Source organism: Poecilia mexicana, unplaced genomic scaffold (assembly GCF_051168715.1).
Source record: "Poecilia mexicana isolate PSO_F unplaced genomic scaffold, ASM5116871v1 scaffold_11, whole genome shotgun sequence".
In the NCBI taxonomy this organism is placed as follows: Eukaryota; Metazoa; Chordata; class Actinopteri; order Cyprinodontiformes; family Poeciliidae; genus Poecilia; species Poecilia mexicana.
Window position 1 is genome coordinate 14,310,529 of NW_028263380.1, and position 22,653 is coordinate 14,333,181.

At 38.1% G+C, this 22,653-nt stretch overlaps 1 protein-coding gene and 1 long non-coding RNA gene across 2 annotated transcripts in view; one reads left to right on the forward strand and one right to left on the reverse strand.

The window, feature by feature from the left end:
- Positions 1–831: 831 nt before the first annotated feature.
- On the reverse strand, positions 832–3,518 carry LOC106914443 (uncharacterized). Its single transcript, XR_001417597.2, has 3 exons — positions 3,401–3,518; positions 2,463–2,732; positions 832–2,323 (listed from the first exon to the last, which is right to left on the reverse strand). It is a non-coding gene; the product is annotated as an uncharacterized LOC106914443 (long non-coding RNA).
- The window catches only part of atxn1a (ataxin 1a), a 103,049-nt gene continuing 83,041 nt past the window's right edge, over positions 2,646–22,653 (forward strand). Inside the window, exon 1 of the mRNA XM_014981228.2 lies at positions 2,646–2,779. The gene's annotated coding sequence lies outside the window, so the exon portion shown is untranslated. The remainder of the gene's footprint in view (positions 2,780–22,653) is intronic.

The window sequence follows — 22,653 nt, forward strand, 5'->3', positions numbered from 1 at the left end:
ATACATTTTAACTTTCACCTCCAAAACACTTTCCTGTGACTCAATGGGTCCAAGAGGACTCTGGTGTCCTGGACAGAGCTAATCACCTGAATCTCTGATCGTCCACTTTGTTATGTTCACAGTGAAGTTAAGATGATTGTTCCCACACCATTCTGCTTTAGATGGCCTCACCTTTTCCTCAATCACCATCGGCTACATGGTGAAATTATTGGTGAATTCTGTGATGTGAGCTGTCCAGGACCTGCTGGAGAAAAAAAAAAAATTTCACTTCCTGGAAGTGAAATTATTGATTTTAAATTCCGTGGAGACCACTTCAAATGTGTTATGCAACTAACAACCTGCTACCGTCTTCTTCCTGAAGGCCTCAGATAGATGTTTGGATCTGGTTAGATTGATCTTTAGATTTAGTGATTGATCTGGATTAGTTAACTTTCACTTGGAGAGTTGGAAGCAGTTGAGTAACAATGTCATGACCATATTTGACACCTATGTATCAGATTGTTTTATACCCACTCAAGTGGAAATAAATGTGAGATTACACTAATTTATTCATCACTAGAAACAGCTTTTTATTACTTTTATCGAAGGTTATTTTCTTTTTATTAGTTGAATTTCTGAGTGTTTAGTTTAAATATCCATATGTCCAAATCTGTTAAGAAAACACAGGCTGTGTAGGTTGCTCTAATTTTTCATATGACTGTTTCTGTCTCCTGATTTTGAATTTTAAGGCCAACTCTTTGAATTTACTTACTAAATTTTGCTACAATGGGTGTAGCAACTTAGCTACACCCATTGTACTGTAGGGATATGGAACTTTGCCAAGGCACAAAGTTTTTTCTAATGGCAACCTTTAATAAGTTAAACCAACATTTTACATCCAACAGTGTATACATAAACAGCTGCACCAGATAATCCACTAATCAAGTCTGCACAATCCACAACAGTAAGCCAGTTTTATTAGGTGTTAAAATTATAACAATTGTTATGAAATGCAACGTGAAATCTTCTTATTCAAATATCAGTCCATTCACTGCCCAACTATGTGTCTTCATTTCTATGCATGCGGCGCATCAGCGTAACACTAAACCTCTGGCTCCCAGGGCAGGCTACCTCTCTCACTCTTTGTTCGTCACACATGTGACGAGGGTACAATGGTGAGTAGGACAATAGTCCACTTATTGAGTGACTGGCAGGGAGCGGGATACGTCCCTGATTATCCGTCACACTGCAGCCTCGTGCACCCTGCGGTTCATAGTGAGCGGTGTCAGGTTGCACTCCGCTGTAAAGGGAAAGGCAACGGCTCTCTTGCTGTCACACTGGAAATCTGGAAGGAGTCACAGAGGTCAAAGTAGTGAAAGGCTCTCAAAATAGATGAGAAGGGAAATAGAGATTAAGAGGCTGACTTAAATGATCTTAACAGGAAAGTATTGAAGATGCACAGATTTGGGTTTACTCATTTTTCTTTTCTTTTTTTCTTTTTGAGGTCTGACCTGCCTGATCACAGTCTCAAGGAACACTTGTGGCCACTCTGGTACCGTTTGTATGTAAGAGTGACTACAACAACCGGCAGACTTAGAACAAATGCTAGTTGAGGAATATGATGTCATCCCACAGCAGTGTTTGACCAATCTTGGAGAACAGCATGAGGAGGAGGTGCTAAGCTGAACCTCCTGTTTGTAAAATTAATTAAAAGTTATTGCCAATAAGTCTTGTTTTTGAAAACTTCAATAGCAGAAAGAGCTGTTTGACAAATGTCCTTACTTTTTTTATTTTTTTATTTTTTGGTCTGTACAAATGAGTGATAACAGAAAATAGGGATGTCGGATATTTTGAATGTATCTTGAAGGAAAAGCTGCATTTTCAAGTGTGTGGAAAAAGTACAAGGTTAGTAAGCTTTAGTATTTTTTTCAAAAGTGAGATATTGTGTAATTTTTTTTTCTTGGAGTGCTAAGCAGCTCTGTAACATCTTACAATAAAAATGTTATTGTTGAGACAATTAAACTTTCGATCCGTCCAGAAAGGAGAACAAAAATATTTTATCTTGTTTTTATTTATGGTTTTTAACTAGAGAAAATTAAAAACCCAGCATAAAATCTATGATTGGTAGGTTTTATGCATTTCAGCACAGCAAGTCTAAGGTCAGACTTATAACATTTTAGTTACTAACACTTTTTGTTGCGGCCATCTTTTGTTTGTGTCTCTGAATGTGTAAGGAATGTCCACAGCTGAGATGTCCTCCAGGTTGCAGTCAGCTGACTGTCACTCCTTGCCTTCAAGCTGAGCAGCTTTTCTCTGAATCCTTGAGCCTCCATGACCTCATGACCTTCAAAAATAACAATACAAGGGTTTAAGTAGAGGTCAAGCTCTTCATAGTGAGGCTAAACTGTTACATTTGCAATGAAGAATGCCGCTAAGCCTGAGTTTAATATGCAAGCACAATTGAACTATTTCTAATGACGTACGTGCTTTGACATCCCCACGCCTTATCGGTGCTGTCAGTGAACTTCTGTAATTCCGCGTCTGTTTGCCCTGCTCCGAGCCCTGGGTGTCATATTTTTGCATGAGTAGCTCGCAAACTGCTCCATTTGTGAGTCTCTCCCTCTCTCTTTCTCTTTCTCCCTGGAGGTGGGGGCAGAGAGGTATTAGCTGTGCGCCGCAGACATCATTAGGAGGGGAGACGCTTTCCACCGTCAGCGCCGGAGCGGAGCGGAGCAGAGCAGAGCAGGGGAGCCCTGGCAACAAGAAGACACACACACTCAGCAGCCCGTTACACCCCACAGTAAGTCGCACAAAACTACTCACTCCGAGACGCTTTTTTCCCCCCAAACTGTCACTGCTCGCTTTCTCTCTTTTGGAGCTCTGTTTGGACATAAAAATGGCTGGAAGAACTGGGTAAGGGTGGCGCTGAAGCGCTCTCTACCCTTCTCTCTTTACTTCAAAGCGTTTGGAAAATGTTTACTTCGCGCTCTGACTTATTTTAACAGTCACCAAACAGTCGGGGGAAACGAGGGGCATGGGTGGGTACACTTGTCATATCGCTGCTTTGTTGCAAAGTGAGTTTTTTCACTGGACGAAAGAGGGAGCGGAGGTTTGCCTGGGTAGTGACCGAGCGAGGAGCGCGTTCGCCGGTCGAGTTGATCTCGGCCAGCCGCTGCGCTTCCCACTAACTGCGCCACTCGACCTCGGCTCGAACGTGTTCTCTTTACGCTGCTTTCTCAGCGGTAAACACCGCCAGACGCTGCTGGATATTGTTGCGAACGCTTGTTTTAATACTCTTAATTTGTTGACAGGGAATGTCAAAAGCAGGAGGTTTTTTTTAAAACATCGTTTCACCATCGCGGAAGTGTTTCCCCTCAACACGAACTAGAACTACTCGCCAAAGTCAAGTTAAAATGCTCACTTTGTTTGTTCCGAAACACTTCACAGCTTTGAAATGTATATTTCCGCTTGCAGTTTGCACACGTTTACGGCTGCATGTGTAATATGTTACTACACGGTGTTTTACATTACCAGCTGGGTGTAAAGGACATACGGTTTGTGATTGCAGGACTACCCGTGATGTCATTCATCCGAGCTTGGACCATTATATAACGGGACTGTAGGGAAGCCTGTGATAGCAGGCTATTTTTATACTGTTTACACCTCAGAGCAGGGTAGGGCTATGCTTCAACTCACAATATGAATTTAACATGCCATCCAAATGAGGAAAAAGTGCGTGGACATTAAGGGACTGCTGCAGATGTAAAACATGCACTTTAAGGTGTCCCCTGTCTTTATGGGTGCCTGTGCAATAAACACTTTAGTGCATTGTGAACATTTTTCCCATATTCTCAGTAAGATGTTCTGCAGAGGGCTTTAATGTGCACATATTTAATTAAAAAACAAAACCCATACTCACACTTACGACATTATTAGTAAGTGTGAGTATGTTGTAAACTCTCTGAACTTACCTCTGAAGTGGAATATGTCCTTGCTATGTTCAACAGCATGCACTTAATTAATTGTAACTTCTATTTTTTATTTGTCCATTAATGTTATTAAATCCTCCCACTATCAGTATTTTACTCATTTTCTAATTTTTTCAAGGTTTTTTTTTTTTTCTATCTCTCTCTGCTAGAGATTTCAGCATGCATTCACTACTACCCTTAATATTCAAGTAAATGCCTGTTAGAATTTTTTTTGGTGTATTTGTGGTAGTAGTGGCCTTTTTCCAACAGTAATTCAAAGGAAATGGTAGAGAGAAGGGTGCTGTGGGAGGTAACGCCGCAAAGGTCTTGAGGTCAGGAATCGAACCCAGAACAGCTGCATCAGGCACTATAGCCTTTGTATATGAGGCAGCTCTCCTTCCACACCATGCTGCGCCCCAGACAGATGTTTTTAGGACATTTGTGTTCACTTCTTGTAAATACAAATGTGTTTGTATTTACACGAAGCTGGCACCAACCCCTTATTATGCTTTGTAACCCAATTGATTTACAATAATTATGTTTTGCCAAGTTAGATCAAACAAGATGTCACGACAAATTAAAAACATTCTAAAATCTATCTGAGAATTATCTGCGAAAACAAATTTTAAAGAACTTTGTAGTAGATGCTAAAACAAATTTTCAGCTAACGAACAAAATTTGCAAACATTTGTTTGAATTCTTATAAATTTAGTTTGGAAACAGCTTTTGATTTTTTTTTTTTTTTTCAAAATATGGTTGCTAATGATGTCTCAAAAATGCGAGGTGCTTTTTGGTTTAAATTTTAGTCTTTAATATTTTTTTGTGGGGAAAAAAAAATCCTAGCTATAGATCATAACTTATCTCTGTTCCATAGCAATAACAGTTTCACCTCCTCCAATTTAATTGCTATTAAAGCAATCTCAGCTGTCAGTCAGAAACATGAAAAACAGAGACAAAGCCTTAATTAAGATTTACAAACAACCTTTTACAATTAAAACTAATCTAACACAAAGATAAAAAAAAAACAAGTTAAGTCCCTTCCTAAGTGGATTAACAATCAGACAGAAACTAGAAATGTAATGTGAAGGACTAGATTGTGAAAAATGTCCATAATTTTAGTTTTGAGATGGCCATAAAATGTAATTTTTCGAAACATTTTAGAGTGACGAAACGTGTATTTAAGTAGGAACTTACTGAACTGTGCACATAAATTTTATAGATTGAACTATAGCTGCACCCTTCTAGGTAATAACAGCACGTCGTGGCAAGTGGCTCATTCAAATCTTATGTTTCGTTGGCCTACTGCAATGTGAAACCAAACCTCATGAAGTGCATGCAGCATTGTACGGGCTTGTTTTGGACTTTAAAGCATAAAAATGCAGTCCAGTTGTATAACGGTGTAATTTCTGTCAATAAAACGCACCTTATTATTTATAACATTATGGCCTCTGTCACATAGATTAGATATGGTCTCTGGTTTGTTCCTGGTGCTGTCTGATTCTCTCGCTCACAATGCTGTGTAAAAGGAAACAGACGTGCTTGGAGTGCAGTGGAGGGCCATTCATATTCTGCTTTGCTCACTTGAAATATCCTCCATTTGTTGTGGTGTTGCTTTTATCGTTATGTTTGTGGTTTCTCTAGTTCTGTTATCAAAATATTCATGTACAGTTCCACATTTAGGAGCGTTCGAAAAGAAGGATTTCTTGACTTGTTTATATTCTTCGAGTTTGTGCTTTCAGCTGATTTTTTTAGATGTTTAACCCTCTATGGCATGACTTTTTGTTTTTTTGGGGAAAAAATATTTTCCTGCATTTTTTGGGAGCTTATTGGCCCTTAATTACATATCAATCATAAAATTGGACCCTGATGCCTCCCGGAACCGGATTTGGGTTTGTTGCCTCAGGGCAACATTGAGCTACAAGGGGTCTAAAACGGCAAGTTTTCTACAGTGATTATGAGAAATGAAATACAAATCAAACAAAAACTATATTCATAAAAACACTTTTTTTGACAAAAATAAATCAGACATGGTTCCAACTCACCAAATATAAAATAAACGACTAACTTTCATTAATGAATGGTACATTTGAGCAAATTACTAAAACGCGCATTTGTGTGTTTGTACATGTGTATGTTTGGCAGAGTTAGAATCACTAAGGATGTTGAAATCAGTCTATTTCCCCATTATATGTTAAACATCAGGAAGGAATTTCTTGCTGATGTGAAAAAATTGTATATCACATTTTTGGCACTTGATTATTGGCGTACCTGGGAATCACCACCTGTTTATCTGATTATCTATGGGTTGTAGTGACCAGATTCACATCAGTCTTTGTAGTTCTGATTCTTTGTTAGAATTTGAGCCAAGCACAGGATAATATTTTCATCAGCTCCCATATCTGGTAGATTTGGTGGTTGCACAACTCGCTCTGTATAGGTTGTAAGGAACACCATCTGCACCAGCCATATGAAGTTCCCTGCAGACCCGTATATTTGGGTTCAGCAGGTATTGCTTCAGTCTTTGCCTGCCTTGAAATGGGGCCATTTGTTCATTGATGACCAGCTCTTCACCCTTTGGGACTGAAGTCAGTTTTGAGGATAAACAAACAATGAAATAATGGTTGTACAATGGATCCTCATGTTTTCATTGGAAATGACCCCAACTTCTGAACCATGCACCCTTTGTCCATGAAATGACCTTGCATCCATCTCCTGTTGCTGTTAGTCAATAATAAAGTACATAAATTGGCTGTGATAATTATTTTGTAATCAATTGAATATCATCACATTAGAATAATATTGTCTGCACAGAAGGGCCCTAACTGCACAATGTTGCCCTGAGGCAACAAACAAAAAAACACAGTTTTTGCATATAAATAATTTAAAAAATTGTCTTGAAATGATCTATATTGCTTCTTTACATATTCACAGATATGAAAATATTTTTAGTTAGAGTGACCCAAATTTAAACATGAAGAAAAGTGATGTATAACTTACAGGTAGGAGGCAAGGTGTAGCATGCACCTTCGCTTCATGAAAAGGACTGCTGCTCTTCTAAATAAAAGGTCACATGGACCTCAATACCTATTTTATTTGGACAGAAATGTGTCTGGAGGTATTTTAAATCATCAAACCCCAAAAATAACACAAAGGAGCAACGTGAGGGACAGATTTGTGGTTTGTTGCCTGAGGGCAACGGTATGCCATAGAGGGTTAAACTATGAACATTATGTGTATCTGTTATTAATTTTATGCGCTTAATTTGACATAATGTGCCTGTTATGATGGCAATGTTGTGACCAGACATCTTTGTCTAACTATGTGATTTCCATAAGCTAATATTTTTTGATAAAGATGAAAAGCCTTATGACTTAAGTTCTTATTGACAAGTTGTGTGTAATACAGAGGTGCATATACAATGAGAAATGATTACAAAAACAACAACAACAATAAAAAAAAAAACAGATTTAGATAATCATAAGATGTGGAACTGAAAACATTTGGAGTTCGGTCATCTGATATGTTTTTATATTTATCATTGATCAAATATCTTTAATACTAAAAATGAGCTCAGTTGTGAGACTTGATTTTGTCTTGATTCTGTGGTTCACAGGTTGAGGGACCGGTCATTAGCATGCAGGGTTTCAACGCTAAAACAGTTATCAGAAATGACACGCTATTTTTACATCAACAACTGATTTCTCTATCTGCTGGAGTTTTAAATAAGCTAAGAACACATAAAGTGCTTGTGAAAAACACATGTTATTTACTTAACACATAGTCTACACATAGTTCTGCTTTGCCAAATAGGAAATCTTTCTGCATTGTGTATTCTGTCATTTGCAAAGCAGATGAAAGCAACAAAACAACATAGCCCTCACTGCAGATGGCTTCTGCATCCTCCTGAGATTGTGTCCTAGTGGTAGAAACAGGCTACAGAGTGACGTAGCTGTAAGATTGTGGAGAACTTTTGGAAAATGAACAAACAAACATGTTTTTTTTTTTTTCTTCCAAAGATTGAGGACAAAGAGTAAGTTGCAAATTACACAAAGGAGACTGTGATGCTGCCATGTATACAACAAGCAGGATTTATGAGATTATTGTACTCACTAAAGCATATTTTTTAATAACTTTGACATATGTAAGGTAGAGTGTTGGAGGCAACAAATGGCAAGGTTTAGGTGAATTAGTTTTATGTCTGCTGTCCTGCAGAAGTTTGACAAAAGTAAAGTCCATTTGTCAGGCTAGCGTTGACAGCTCGTGGATGGAAGTCTGAAAGTTTATGAGGTTATTGATTTTGTGGTGCCTATGCTTTCCCAGGCCAGGTTGTTAGAACTATAGCTAAGAGAAAAATAGCCAGCAGTAGAGTGTTTACCAGGAATGTCCAAAGTGTGGCATGGGAAAAATTTGTGGTCCTCTGAATTATTATGTTTTTCTTTTGTACACCCCTCCACCAGAGTTTTTGAGAACCGTGTCAGCACAAGCAATTGGTTTAGATTAATAATTTTAAAAAATATATTATTTAGAGCAATATTTTCACAGGTGAATAACGTTTTTTGCGTCATCAGCTGTGAACTGGGCCAGAGAGAGACATGCTGTGTTTCCAAAAAGGTACTTTTAGTATCTGACAGGTGTTGCTTTTGTTGGGCTGCAGTTGAAATTCATAGATTTTGTTTTTGCTCTATGGAGGAACAAAATGTTTATTTCTGAGCTTCGCTTCTTCAGGTGAACAAGATGTAAAAAGACCCAACTGAACTTTTCTATTGTGTGATCGTACCACTGTGATCCAGGCGTGCTGTGCCACCCACCCACACACACACACACACACACCCCCACACACACACACACGCACACACACGCACACACTGCATCCACCCTAGCCTTTGATTCCAGCCGCCACTCACTTTCAAATGGTAATGAGAGGCAATTAGAAGCCAATGTGTCCTAATCACAAGCCATTTAACCGAGCTTGGCTCATTTGTCAGAGCCCTGTGCGCACATGGAGCCCCACAGACAAACACACATGAGCACGTTGGTCTTGTAGATCTTGCCAAACGAGGGGGAAATTGTGTGTTTCTGTGTATGTGAGTGAGATTTACAGGTAATGATCGGGTGGAGATTTCACAGCTGAATGAGCGAGTGACAGAAATGGCTCTTCGTGTGCAAGTACAGGGAGGACGGATGACGGGTGGGAGGGCCTCACAGATTGACCAGGGCAGCGGAACAACAGGTGTCAGTGGCTGAATGTAGAGGAAGGAGTGGGAACAATTCTTCATCTTGACATTTATTTAGAAACTTAAGAGGCACTTTGCACGTGGGTGCTAACGAATTGACATCAATTTATTTATATAGTGCCAATTTACAACAGATGTCTTCTCAAGGCACATTACAAAGCACACATGTCCAATTTGTATCCAGTTAGATTCCAATTTTGTCCACATCGAGTCCAGATTAACCCAGTAAATTCCAGTCCAATCTTGTATTCAAATTCTACTCCATTTACATACAGTCTAAATTCAATCCAGATTCATATATGGTACAGTTAGATGGAGATACTCATTTATAGATTTACAGAGATGTACTGATCCGAATTCGTTGGCCAATGTTAGGTCCTTAGTTCTAAACCGCTACTGTGAAGAATAAGTTAAATTCAATAAATTAGAATGTGACAATATAATTCAGTAACTAAATTCACAAAGTGAGAAACGTGGATTGCATTTTCAGATCTCTATTTCTGTTGATCATGATTATTTTCTGCTTACAGTTAAAGACACGACATTGATTACAACGTTGCGTCAGACCAATAAAAACAAACATCTGTGCTACAGAAATGTGGCCTTTGTAAAATTGTAAAATGTGGCCTTTGTAAAATTATATTTTGGAAATAACAACCTTCAGCAGATGTTGAAGGTTGTTATTTCCAAAATATAATTTTTATCTGACAAACGAGCCTCATCAAACAGCATATTCTAATTTACTGAATGTAACTCTACATCCTTTGATTAAATCTGTGATTCCCAAAATCCTGCCAGCTTTTACCAACCCAGTATTAACCGCGACAGACGGAGGTTAATAGCCCAAAAGAGTAGAATACAGAAACTTTGTTTTACTCCATTTAGCCATCTTTTTATTTGTTTTAAGTTTAACCATCTTGGAGCCTGAATAAATTACATTAAAAAACAACCAATAAAACCAAACTCTTTAACAAGATTTCAAACTTCTGAATTTAAAAGATTTAATTTTCTAGATTTAAATGTTCTTTTCTAATAGTATCATTTTCTGCCATTCTACTTCTTGAAGAGTAACATAATTAGACCATCTAATATTTTTTCTTAAATCTTTTTTTTTATTTCATACATGTTCCTTTTCTTAAATTGTAAATAGGTATTGTTATATCTCACGGTAATTACATTAAAGTACCACATTTGATGTATAACTAAATAGGGTAACCTGAGCCAGTCTCATCATAAGCTTTATCAAAAACGAAAGTTTTAAGCGTGAACTTTGAAGTAGACAGGGTGTCTGCCTCACAAGCACAAACTGGGTTCCACCAGAGAGGAGCTTGAGAGCTGAACGACTGTCCTCCCAGTCTATTTCTAGAAATCCTAGGAACCATCAGTAATCCTGCAGTCCTAGGATAGTCCTCTTTAGTCAAACTCTGGTCTGTTTGTCTAGAAAGTCCGGTTTGTTTGGGAACATGTGACTGTGCAATTGGACTCTAATGCAGACCAAAAAAAGCGAACTCTGGTCCACCAAAGTGCTGGTGAAGTGATGCGGTCTTTTACATAAGATTGAATGTTGCGGGGTATTTGATGATAACCAATTGCAGTAGTTTAATGCTTAAGAAATAAATTCAGGTTATCTGTTTTACTCTGAGATATGGTGTTCCTTATTTTGGCAGCATAGCTTTTTTGCGGTATGAAAATGACTCATTTTCACCCTTTTTGCTTTGAAGTTTGTCTTGTACTTAACATAAATCAAACATATGAAGAGGAGTGTTTTGGCAAGATGCAATTTCCAGCTTTAGTTTGTGCCGTTGTTTTCCATCCTGTCACACTAAGACACATAAATGTCATGTTTGATAGTACTGAAAATGTGTCACTCCTGCTTCCGCATCCACACCTGAGCTGCTGTCACAGCTCTACTCCTGGTTGAAGTAAGAGGAATGAAGAGACTGGTGTTGAATGGAAACAGAGTGATGTAACAAATGTGTTGGGAAGAGGAAGAGGAGTAAAAAAAGAATATTCAAAATACAGAGAAACAGCTTATGTGGGGAGTAAGAGAGAGAAACACTTACTTGCATGATTAAAAAAAGAGCATGTGAGAAAAATGTTGGTTAAAAATGTGCGGAGCAGTGGGTGGGGATGGAGGCAGATCAAGAGATTGAGCTGTCTCGTTGAACCACGCGGTGTGCTCAGACCTTTTCAGCTTTTCCTTTCATCCTCCTCTATTCACGAGTGCACAGAGTACACATGCTTGCACACAAGAGAAGGGACACACTCACGCTGTGTGCTGCCTTTAAAGGGGATCAATGAGAGCTTTTTGTATTTTGTTAAAGAACATTCTGCTGTGTTTTATCATGTTTTTATATTGCTTAGTGTACCGACCTGAATTTTGATGAAATGTAGGAAGAGGTACTTTACTATAAGAATTTAACAAATGCACAAGATGGCATTTCTATGAGTGTGATAGAAAATAAAAATCAATGTTTGCAGCTTATGTATCACTCTTATATTTCCACACTTTGGAGTATTTGCTGATAAGTGGGTGCGTGTGCATTACACTGCATGAAAAGATTGTGTTTTGTTACCCATTTCACACTCTTAAGTTATATAAATACTTATGACATGGGTATGTATTCTGTGACTGTCCCAGCATCACCAACCTGCACACTGGTGTTATACTGTTGGGTCGATAAACTGCTTCATGGCTCAATAACCATGTGAAAAAGAGAAGTCTGGACTTTGCTCAGCCAAGTGTAGCCTTTGGCTTTGTAATGGCTGCTTGTCTGGCTCACTTGATATGCAGTTGTCTATATGCCTGGCAAGTCACTCTTAGAAGCTGAACTTGGCTGAAGTCCAGGGAATATAATCCCTCAACAGTGACAGCGACCTTCTCTACGCCTTACCCCTCAAGTCCTGTCCGATTTGTGTTGTCTGCGAAAGAGTTGAATGGCGGATAAAGTTGATCTTTGATTTTCAGTGATTTATGCAACGATGGTGGTGGCTGTATTGCCTCAGAGCCGATGGGTAAGGTTGTAAGAGAGGTGGGCTGTTTGTCTTTAGTGTTTATCATCGACAACAGTGATTCCCAAACCCTGCATGGTTTTAGATGTGTTTCTGTTCCAGCACATCTGATTCAGTTTGTTGCATGACCTCCTCTGCAGCCACCAAATGCAACAGAAGCCTGTTCATTACCCTTTCATTTAAGTCAGGTTTTTAGAAGGAAAGAAACACCTAAAACATGCAGGACGGGAGTATTGAGGAACCACTGATGCAGAGAAAATGACCACAATAAACAATGTCAGACTAGCTGATAAAACTATGAGACTTTGGAAACTGCGTAAGACTTTAAATTAAAAATAACTATGTTTGTTTTTCATTCCACTTGTTGGAAGTGAGTAAAGCCCTCAGTGCCTCAGCTTCAAAGTGGGTGTGTGGGCATCAACAATGACTTATGTCTGAGCCAGAAGGATATGCATTGAAGGAGAGGAATTTCAAAAACAGGAAAATGGCCAGTGATAGAAACAATCCCTGGAATACCAAAAACCCACCCTTCACCAGTGTTGTTCTTGGCTATAAACATTCCTTTCCATTACTACTGTTTACTCCTTAGGATGTTGATTTCAACACGCAGCACATGCTGGCTTAACCAGGGTAGCCGCCTTCCAGATCTCATTTCATTGATCCTTCTGATGTGGCATCTATTTTGTGCCACAGACTCCAATCTATTTCGGGGCCTACTCTTTTACTTGCAATTCAAAGGAATGTAATAAAAACGATCCACTATAGTCAGGGTAAATAGTTCAGCACATGGAGACGAGTTCGGGCAAGTCGATGCAACCAGAACCAACATTATTCAGGCCAGCGTCTCCAAGGCAGAAATATTCCTTCTCCGACATACCTGTGGTGTGGTCTGAACAGGACAAGGAGAAGGATGCAAGGCTGGATTGCTGAGGATTTTCAAGTCAGTCATTCTGTCTCTGTATGGATTTCTATTTGGCCTGTACTTGTGGCTTGGCCCATTCAGAATCCTTACTGGATGGCTGACCAGACGGCTGTAGATCAGCCTCATTTGGCTGGATGCTTTGTTGTAGTAGAAAGTTAGCTGTCAAGCTTTCGGGAGACATTTCTGTCTGTCTGGCCTTTCTGCTGAATATGCAGTGAACCCACAGCATTTAAGCATCAGGATTTGGCTGGGAAAGTCAGAGAGCTGTGATCAAACACAGATCTAAATTTAAAAACTAGTAAATGAGGATGTTCATTGCCAGCCTAGGATTTCAAGGAAAATTTATTGTTACTACATTATTAGAGTCTAGTCGGACTGTATTTCTTTACGGAATGTTATTGTCTTGAACCAAAATGGGTTTTATAACTCCAACAGCCTGACACTGGGAACTAAAATGTTTCTTCTGTGTGTGACACACACTGCTTCCAATACCAGTATTCTGTATCCTTCCAGAAATCCTATTTGAATTTTAATGCTTGGCATTTTCTTGCGTAACCTGACAAAGAATGTAGATTTAGTTTTATTTTTATTTTTGCCAACTTTTATATCTGTAAAAATGTATTTAAAGCATGCCAGTCCTGGGGTTTTAGCTACTGCTAAAATAGATGAGATTCCTGTTACGAGGCTCTTTGTGGCCTTCTGTGACTGGAAACCTCTACTATAACACACCTTAAAATAATTTAATTCATATATGTTCCTCATTACGGAATTTTTTTTTTAGAAATTCAAAGTAGTTTTGCACTTCCAAACGTGCATCTTTTGATAGATATTTTCGCATTTGGCACAATAGAAAGTCATGAGATGTGTTCATGCACATTTATTTAATGTTAAAATATTCAAACATGACAAATGGAAAATGAAAAAAATATGTAGCCAAAGTTTCCATCATCATTAACCAGAAATGTTTGGTGCAGCTCTTTAGCCAATGTAAACATCTGCCTGCAGGGGCTTGCCCAGGGGAAATACCTGCGGTGGGAGAAGAAAGTTGACCTAATAGGAAATTACTGGGCATCCTCTGCAGATCAAAATAGCTCCGCTCTTTCTACATTCTGGTCCTAACCTTAATTGCTCTTATGCAAAGTTTCTGACTTCTCAGATGTCAGATCTCTATCAGCCATAGTAAGTATTTTCTACCTGGGTTTGGAATATCATCACAGAGGGAAACAGGAATTTTATCTTGACGCACTAAGAGGTTCCACTATTTTGATAAGGAAACTAAAAAGGAAACAGTTACAGGAATGCCACAAACACACACATCCATATATGTAAAAGGCATCTCCTTTGGTTTACAAGTCCAGTAGGAAATGGTTGATGTGAATCTTAATTGTTTTTCTCTTGCTTTCATTTAAGGAATTGTTATAAACAAGAAAAGTAGTTGAATTGCATGTAGAGAAAATGTTGTACAAGTTATTTTCCCTTTTAAATGTGATGTCATGATGTGATTTTTGTTGTTGTGATTTTAGAAATGATTAATGGCCTTGCAGGCATACTGACCAGACTAGACCTCAGGTGTTACCTGTTTAATTTTTTTTGTGCTTTCCATAATTTTTCTAAAGCATCTTTTGCACTGTGTTAAGAAATAATCCTTGGAACGTTGCTGCTGTCATACTAACTAAAAAAAACAGGCTGGTGCCATATTACTGTGTTTTAAAACTGACAGGTTTAGCTGGTGCAGCCTATTTGTCACACACTCAGTTCTCCATTTTGATGGAATTAAACTTTGCTAATGCAACCCAGTGTTGTAAAATATTATATGCATTCAATCTTAGTAGTTTGTCTTAAGAGTTTCATCTGGGGAGTTTTGTGTCAGGAAGCTTTGAAGGCAAGTGAAAGTGGTTATTCATTCTGTCTCTCAAACGCTGCGACTGTGGTTCAGTTACTGGTAATAATTCCTGTTCCAAAACAACTGAAATATCTGTCGTGCCATAAATTCAGTTTAAAATCCTTTTTAAATGTGAGACCACAGAAATAGCATAGATAGCATCAACCTGTTGCTTCATGCTGCCGATCAGCTGACTGAAAGCAGGTTACCAAATCCCATTGCTTGCAAAACAAATGAATCATGAATCAAATACTTATTTTTCCCACTGTCAGTATACACCATGCAGCAAACCTTAGTACTTTTATTTTAGATTTTTATATTATAAGAATCTCATACTGTCTCAGTACTTCTCTCGGACTGTAATAAAAGAGAGCAGGACTGACTGAATAAACATTGGAACATGAGATAAGAGATGCAATTTGAGAAGAATAAGAGAGGTTGAACAAACAAAAATTAGATGCATTTCGCTGAAATCTCTCAGGAAAAACATTGAAACTCTTCAGACTAGACTGAAGTGCTTTCTGATTATTCTATCCTCTTTCTAAGTAAACTCATAAAGAGAAGAAAAGGTTCATAATGAGAAATGAGGAGGTGAATGAGTTGAAAATAAGGTGCTGTTTCGGAAATGGGTGGGAGGATGTGGCTGAAGTTTTTAGGGAATGGATGAGATCAATTTTGTTAAATGGTTTAAGCAGCTGTAGGAAATCTTTCCATTTGATTAGAGTCTGTGTTAAAACACAGCTCCATCCACAAGCCTTGAAAGTTAGGTGCGCATTTAGGTCTTACAGGTAGGTTTTGTTGTTTACATGTAAATAAAAGATTTGAGGAATGAAAATAAAAAGCTAAGGTTCAGATGTTTATGCTCATATGTTTGCAGAAACACGTACACTATTCTATGTAACTGATTATTAAGATGGCTTTCTATTTGCTTGACCAGAAATGCACTGACCAGGGTTTTTCCAGCACATACTGACTTCCAGATTTCTTGACTTTCAGACCTGGAAGTTTTCATGAGTCATATTATTCAGGATCCAGGATATTAAAGACAGAAAATGTACTTTATGTTCTTTGGTAAAAATGATGTGTCCCATTAAAATGTTGAATGAACAGAAAATTCTTGTTAAGGATTAAAAATGCTTATAATCCTTTACAGATTATAAGCATTTATGAAAAACTGTAGTGGAACTTCTCAGTTTTGATGAATTTAAGGGGGCAGCATTATGTAGTTTCTGTCCACATGTGCCATTTTTGCAGAATCAAGCAACTATGTTAACTTCAGTTGTTATAAAAATGCTATGTATATCAAATATGACTTAAATGAAACGTGACTTTGCAATTTAACTCTTTGCACCTTGTCTCTTTAAAAACTCATGCTCTTTCTGAACCTCCGCCTTCAGGAAGTCATCACAACATGGCTCCTCTAGTAACATTTTTGACAACATTTTTACCAATGTTGCACTGAGAAGTGGCTGGTAAAATGAGATCAGTGGGATAGTGGCGAGGGAGGGCTGCTCTGTGACGACTGGGAAACAGCAGCTCTGAGGAGGAGCTGCGTCTCGAAGGCGGTGCTAGATCCACCAGACATTTTGCACAGCTGAACGGTTGCCACGGGAGATTAAAAGATTTCTTAAACATGCATAAAGGAATCAAGGCAACACTCCAGATATGTTTTTGATGAAGGAATAACATTCTGAAGTCAATTTAACATAATACAATTGCCCCTTTAATAAAGAGTAACATAATATATAACATAATTGTAAATCAGATCTCTTTACAGGTAATGGTAGACAGGCACATCAGGGTGGTTTCCTGCAGAGGAAACCAAACAGCGGAACTTTCTGAGGTTTATTTGTGAAACAACAGCCTCCATAAAATCCCCCCTGTACAAAGTGACCATTAAACACAAGAACTAGAACTAAGTCGATTTGTCAAGCTTTTAAAGCTGATTGTTATGTTTGCACTGAAAAAAAAAAAAAAAAAAATCTCTCAGAAAGTGAGTAAGAGCTATTTTAAGCTAAAGCCAGATTACAACCGGATTCTCCTGCCCATGATTCAGCTCCGTTTTCACAACAGCTTCTCATTATTTGCATCACACACATGTAATGTCTCACAATAATGGCTTTGGATACCCGAGTAACTGTACAGCATCGCATATGCTGTCCATGAGCTCGAGGCATGCAGCACTGGATGTGGCTGTGTATTTATGATTGGAAGTAGCACCGGTTACTAAGGCTACAAAGTTTTTATCTGCAGATGCTGTCATGTGCTGTGGTTATTACTGCTGACTGCTTGTGTTTACATTCAGTTGTCTGGGTGATGTCAATATATTGACAGTTGTGCAAATACAGATTTCAGGAACACTAAAAGGCTTATATACTTGGTAAAAGTCCTGCAGCCTTGTCTTGACCCTGAATGTTTTTCAGAAAACGACAATTGTTGATGAGATTAGTATTGAAGAAAGGTGTGTAGAATTACAGGTACTGACATTGATGTTGCACATGTACAAGTACGACTCCTATCTGGTGACCTGCAACTAATGTAGGCTTTATCAAAATGACCTGCTCACTATCTGCATTTCATAACAGCTTCTCCTAAAAAGGGATAGTTTGTAGCTTTGCATAATTTCTTTTCTGTTTATTTTTTGATAGTTATGTGGAAATAGAAGCATCCATTTTCCACACAATCATTGATCTAAAACTGGAAATACCCACAAGTTCAAGGATTCCTTGTTACGAAATTCCTCCCGTAGTTCCCAAATCACAACGTCCGCCATTCCCCTGCGTGTGATCTAATTTCGAGAAACATTGCACAAGGCTGCTAAGAATCTGCTGCTGGATTTGTAGGTTTCTGTTTGAACCTTCTCTCCTTCAGCACATGATTATGGCTGAATAATACAAATACTACACAGTCCTCCGTGCTGGGGCTTTGGGAAAAAAGAGATTTGTGAGATTTATGATGTTGTTGTTTACTTCTAATCTTTTAAAACCCAGGCACAGTTTCATAATGCCTCGTAAGGACCGTAAGCTTGTGCTATTTTACTCATTTACATGTTTTTGTTGTTTTTTTTTTTTTTTTTCCTGGAAGCCCCATGTGGTGGAAAAGACCTGATTTGACAAAATGCTGTTCGGATAGCATAAGGGATTTGTATATTTTCTTTCCTATTAGTTCAAACTACTTCATATCAGAGGGTTGTAAAAAGATGAATACCTCCATGGACTTTTTCACATTTCGTCAATTTACAATCACACATTTCAGGATTTTTTTTTTTTACTGGGATATTATGGGATAGACTAGACTGTTATGCTATCTACATTTTGCAATAAAAAAATGTATGTAATTTTAACTAGATCCCCCTATGTCAACTCTTTGTGGAGGCATTTCAGTGCAATTGAATATCAAGTTATTTTGCCTTGTATGCCTGATTTCTACGTCCATATTACCTTGGAAAATGTCTCAAGCTTAGATTCCCAGCTCACAACTTTAATTGGATCATTTTCACACATGAATATGCTTTTATTTAAACCACTGAAGCTGTTGTGTCATATTTGAGGGCATTGTCTTGCTTGGAGGTGAACCCCAGGGCCAGCCCCAAGTATTTTCCAGCCTCTATCAGGTTTTCGTCCAGCAGTGCGTTTGTATTAGGACTAATTAAGCTTTTTAAATCTTCACTGCTTTATCTGCCTGTCTCTTTTCAAGAAAAGCATCATGATGCTGCCACTTCCATGTGTCACTGTATGTCTACAGAGACAACCAACGGTGTTGGTTTTCTTCCACACTCAAGAGTTTTTCCTATTTAACACTTCTTACGGCCATCTTTCAATAATAGCTTCTTTGTTGTGATTTTCTGAACCATTACTTTAAAGTACAACCATTAGGTTAATGGTTGTACTTTAATCATATCGGCTTAGGTGGACAGCCTTTTCTCCAATTTAAAAGGATGATTTGAACATTTCTCTCTATAGATGTTCAAAGCATAGAATATTTTTATAACCTAACTCTGCTTTAAGCTTCTCTACAACTTTCTCACTCACCTGCTTGCTGTGTTCCCTGGTCTTCATGATCCTGTTACCTAATATTCTTCTTTTAACAAACTCTTGTTATTTTACAGAACAACTGGATTTATCCTGAGAGTAAATTATACCCAAGTTAATGCTATGTAGAGATTAGGTAACTTCTGGAGGCAGTTGCTTGTTTTCTTTTGGGTTATCAGAGTAATGGTGACTTAATAAATATACGAATTTTCCTTCCTTTTCATGTTACTCATCAGTACTCTTTTAATCTCATAAATCCTAATGAAATACATTAAAATTTGTGGTTATAAGGTGACCAAATATGAACAACTTTGAAGGGATTATTATGTTTAGAAGGAACAATGTGTGCACGGATATCCCACAAAATTAATCAATTGGAAAATCTTGCAAATCCAGGGTACGTCTGGTACATCTGCCTTTTCTTCGGGATGAAAGCTGCGATGAGTCATGAGAAAAATCTCTGCTTGATTTTTGATATTTGTACATGACTCAGATTTAACTTAATCTGCCTAAAATATTTTAATGTCTGATCTTCCTTTATGTAACATATGAGTAGGACCTAGACCTACAAAGTTGTGCTAAAAATGCTTTTCTTAGTCATCAAAATGATAAAATAGTAATTATATGGATTTATTTACCAGTATGTATGGGGAATCATGAACTATTTGAGGCTTTTACAAAATTTCCAGCTGCAGTTTTCTATGAACGGTGTATAGGTCATAAGTCAAATGCCCTGACTAAATCTCATATAAATGTGATGTAGTCATGCTTATAGCAGTTATCTCACACTAATGTCCATTCCATCTTTCAGTTAATGTATGCAGCCTTTTGTGATTGTGCTTTAACAGCAGGCCAAGTAATATCAGTTCAGGTTTCATGAAGCCCTTTAATTCCCTTGGGTGTCTTTAGTCATTGTTCCTTCAGGTCAAATCGAACCAGTTTTTAGTAGAATATTGGTGGGCAAAATCTTGCATAAAACACATAAAGACATTTTTTTTATTACAGACAAGGCTGCAATAGAAATGATTATGTCCACTTTTCTTTGTGATCTGCAACACTAAGATGACTATCTTCTTCTTCTTCTTCCTGCTGCTCCATTGCAGAGAATTACTCAGCTATTTGCTAGATGCTATGCAGGTTATTGGCCTGCAATTTTGTGCATGTTCCCACGCGCACTTGGTAGTCTAAGATCTGATTGGGTGTGACAATGCATCAATGTGTGTGTGTGTTGAGTCAGGCTGGGTTAAAAGAAGTTGCAGCATTTTCAGAGAGCAACAACTGTGCGCCTGCCCCACTTTCAGTCCTTTAATCATGTATAGGCACTTGGGGCACTCCTGTGTGCATCTGTGTGTGTGCACAGAACTCATGTTGAGTCGAGCGTTAGAAAGGGCTCTGGTACAGTATATGTCAGAAGGGAATGCACTCAGAACTCCCTGACCTTAGATTACCCTTTGCGTGTATATTTGTGTCAGTGCTCACTTATGCATGCGTCTTTTTTTCAACATTACCAGTCACTGCAGAATTAGCGCCCTCATTTAGAGTTCTTGCAGCAGCTTTGTTTAGAATTTGGTATTCAGACTTTTACTTTCTGTATTGCCTGTTCAAATGTTATGGATATATCCTAAGGCAGAATTTAAAGCAATCAATAATAATAAAAAAAGACTCTATGTGACATATTTCATAGATGTTTTCAAAAATAAAAAAATATATACCTGAAATGTCTGCTATAAACTTACATTTTAAATTTCAATTAGTCTATCAGGCTAAGTGTACACATCCTTGAATTACTGCACACTGTTTTAGTGGCTGCTTCAAGAAAATAATTTCAGCGTGACCTTGTATCGTTTGTAGCCCCCTGGTGCCCATTACTGTGACTAATGTCCAGCATAACAAAAGGCCTTGACAAGCTGTACTTGATGAGAACAGAAAACAAAACACTGTCGCAGGGTCAACAAGGTTTAGTCTGCTTCAATTTTTTAAATTCCTTTTATGTCCTTTTTTCAGGGATATATGCCTTTTTTAAACCAAGATTGCCCTGCTTAATTCCCAAGGCGGTTTGAATGTCTCTGGATCGCAGCAAGTTAGAAAAATCTTACTAACCAAGTTTGGAAGAAAAACCCTGGTACTATTGTACTCTTATTAGTTGCTAAGTCTAGTTTTCTCTGCTGCTCACCTGCTTTCCAACCACAGCGCTATGATCGACTCTGCAACGTTCCCTAACAATCAGCAGAAGTTTCTGCACCTCCAACGTCAGTTTCACCTTCAGTGTAAACAAGGAAAAAGCATCGGTAGTTTAATCGGTTTAGCAGCTGATGAGGGATACAGATGACAGAAGCTCCATTAAATCCAAAATCAGTTTTCTTTCACTGATCTCTGTGAGCTAGCCACACCAACCCCAGATTTACACTCCATGCGTCTTCTCTCCGGTCCTGTGCAAGCAGGGTTCATTAGTTGTGCTTTGACTGAAGTAAAATTACGTCATTAACCTTACAAACCAATGCTTGTTGCACCACTTATTTCTGCTAGTGTGCATCTAAAAACTCAGAAATACACTGCTCTCCGTGCTGAGAGGGATTGTCCAATGGGAGTCCAGCAGATACCAATTTCTGTGTGTAATTGGCAAGGAGGAAGACAGAGATTTTTTAGGGTTATTGCTTAGATAATTTCAAATGTTTTACTGCTGGATGTAGTATTTGGATATTTTTGTATAGGTAGCAGATTTTCATTCTTAGGCTTGAATACCAAGAAAGTAGAAATGTCTTCCCTCCCAGCTTCCTTGCCTGCCAATCACAGAAGGGAATGTTACACTTCAGTTCATCTCATCACCACTTACACTCACTATAGGGGCTTTTCTTTCTTTTTGCTGGATTTCATGCAGTTTAAAAAGCACCTTGCTGAAGGTTCTTAAACAAACAGTTGACAGTTGTGCGCGGTGATGGCTCTTCCAGAACAGGTAGATGTCTCTCTGCCTTCATGTTTGTCTGACAGACAGCAGTAGCTGTTGCAGCACAGGTGTGTGAGCTGTGTGCATGAATGCTGTGATGTTGTTGGGGCTGTTGAGCTGTACTGTGGACTGTGGAAGTGATATGAAGGTGGAATACAGCGTTACTTACTGAATTTAGCATACGCCTTCTATTCAAATCCAACCTAAATGATTGACTTGATAAGTTTTTATGTCTGTTGTGGCCTAAAGGATTGGTATTCCTTACTGTTAAAACAAGTATTCTTTATTTTTTGTGTGTGTCCTGTGCTTCATTTAATTAAAAAAATAACAGATTTTGAATTCTAACCCAATCCAGACTTACAATTAAGAAAGCTGCTTTATTTCTAGGTTTGCCTCCTGCCTTCATGTTTTGTCCCTTTGTATTTTTTGGATATCTCAATTTTACTCAAAAAACTCTTCAGAAGCAGGTTTTTACATGTCTTCAAGTTGAGGAATATCAAATTTGTGGATATTAAAAATTTTTTTGTTCCCAGTTTTTTTTTTTTTTGTATTTACCTCTGTTGTATTTTACAATTTTAATACAGGCTTTTGTCATTTTTTCTTTGCCTTATCAAATGTCTAATAATTTTGAAATGGTATCCCATGAATCATATACTAATACTAATACTACTACTAATAATA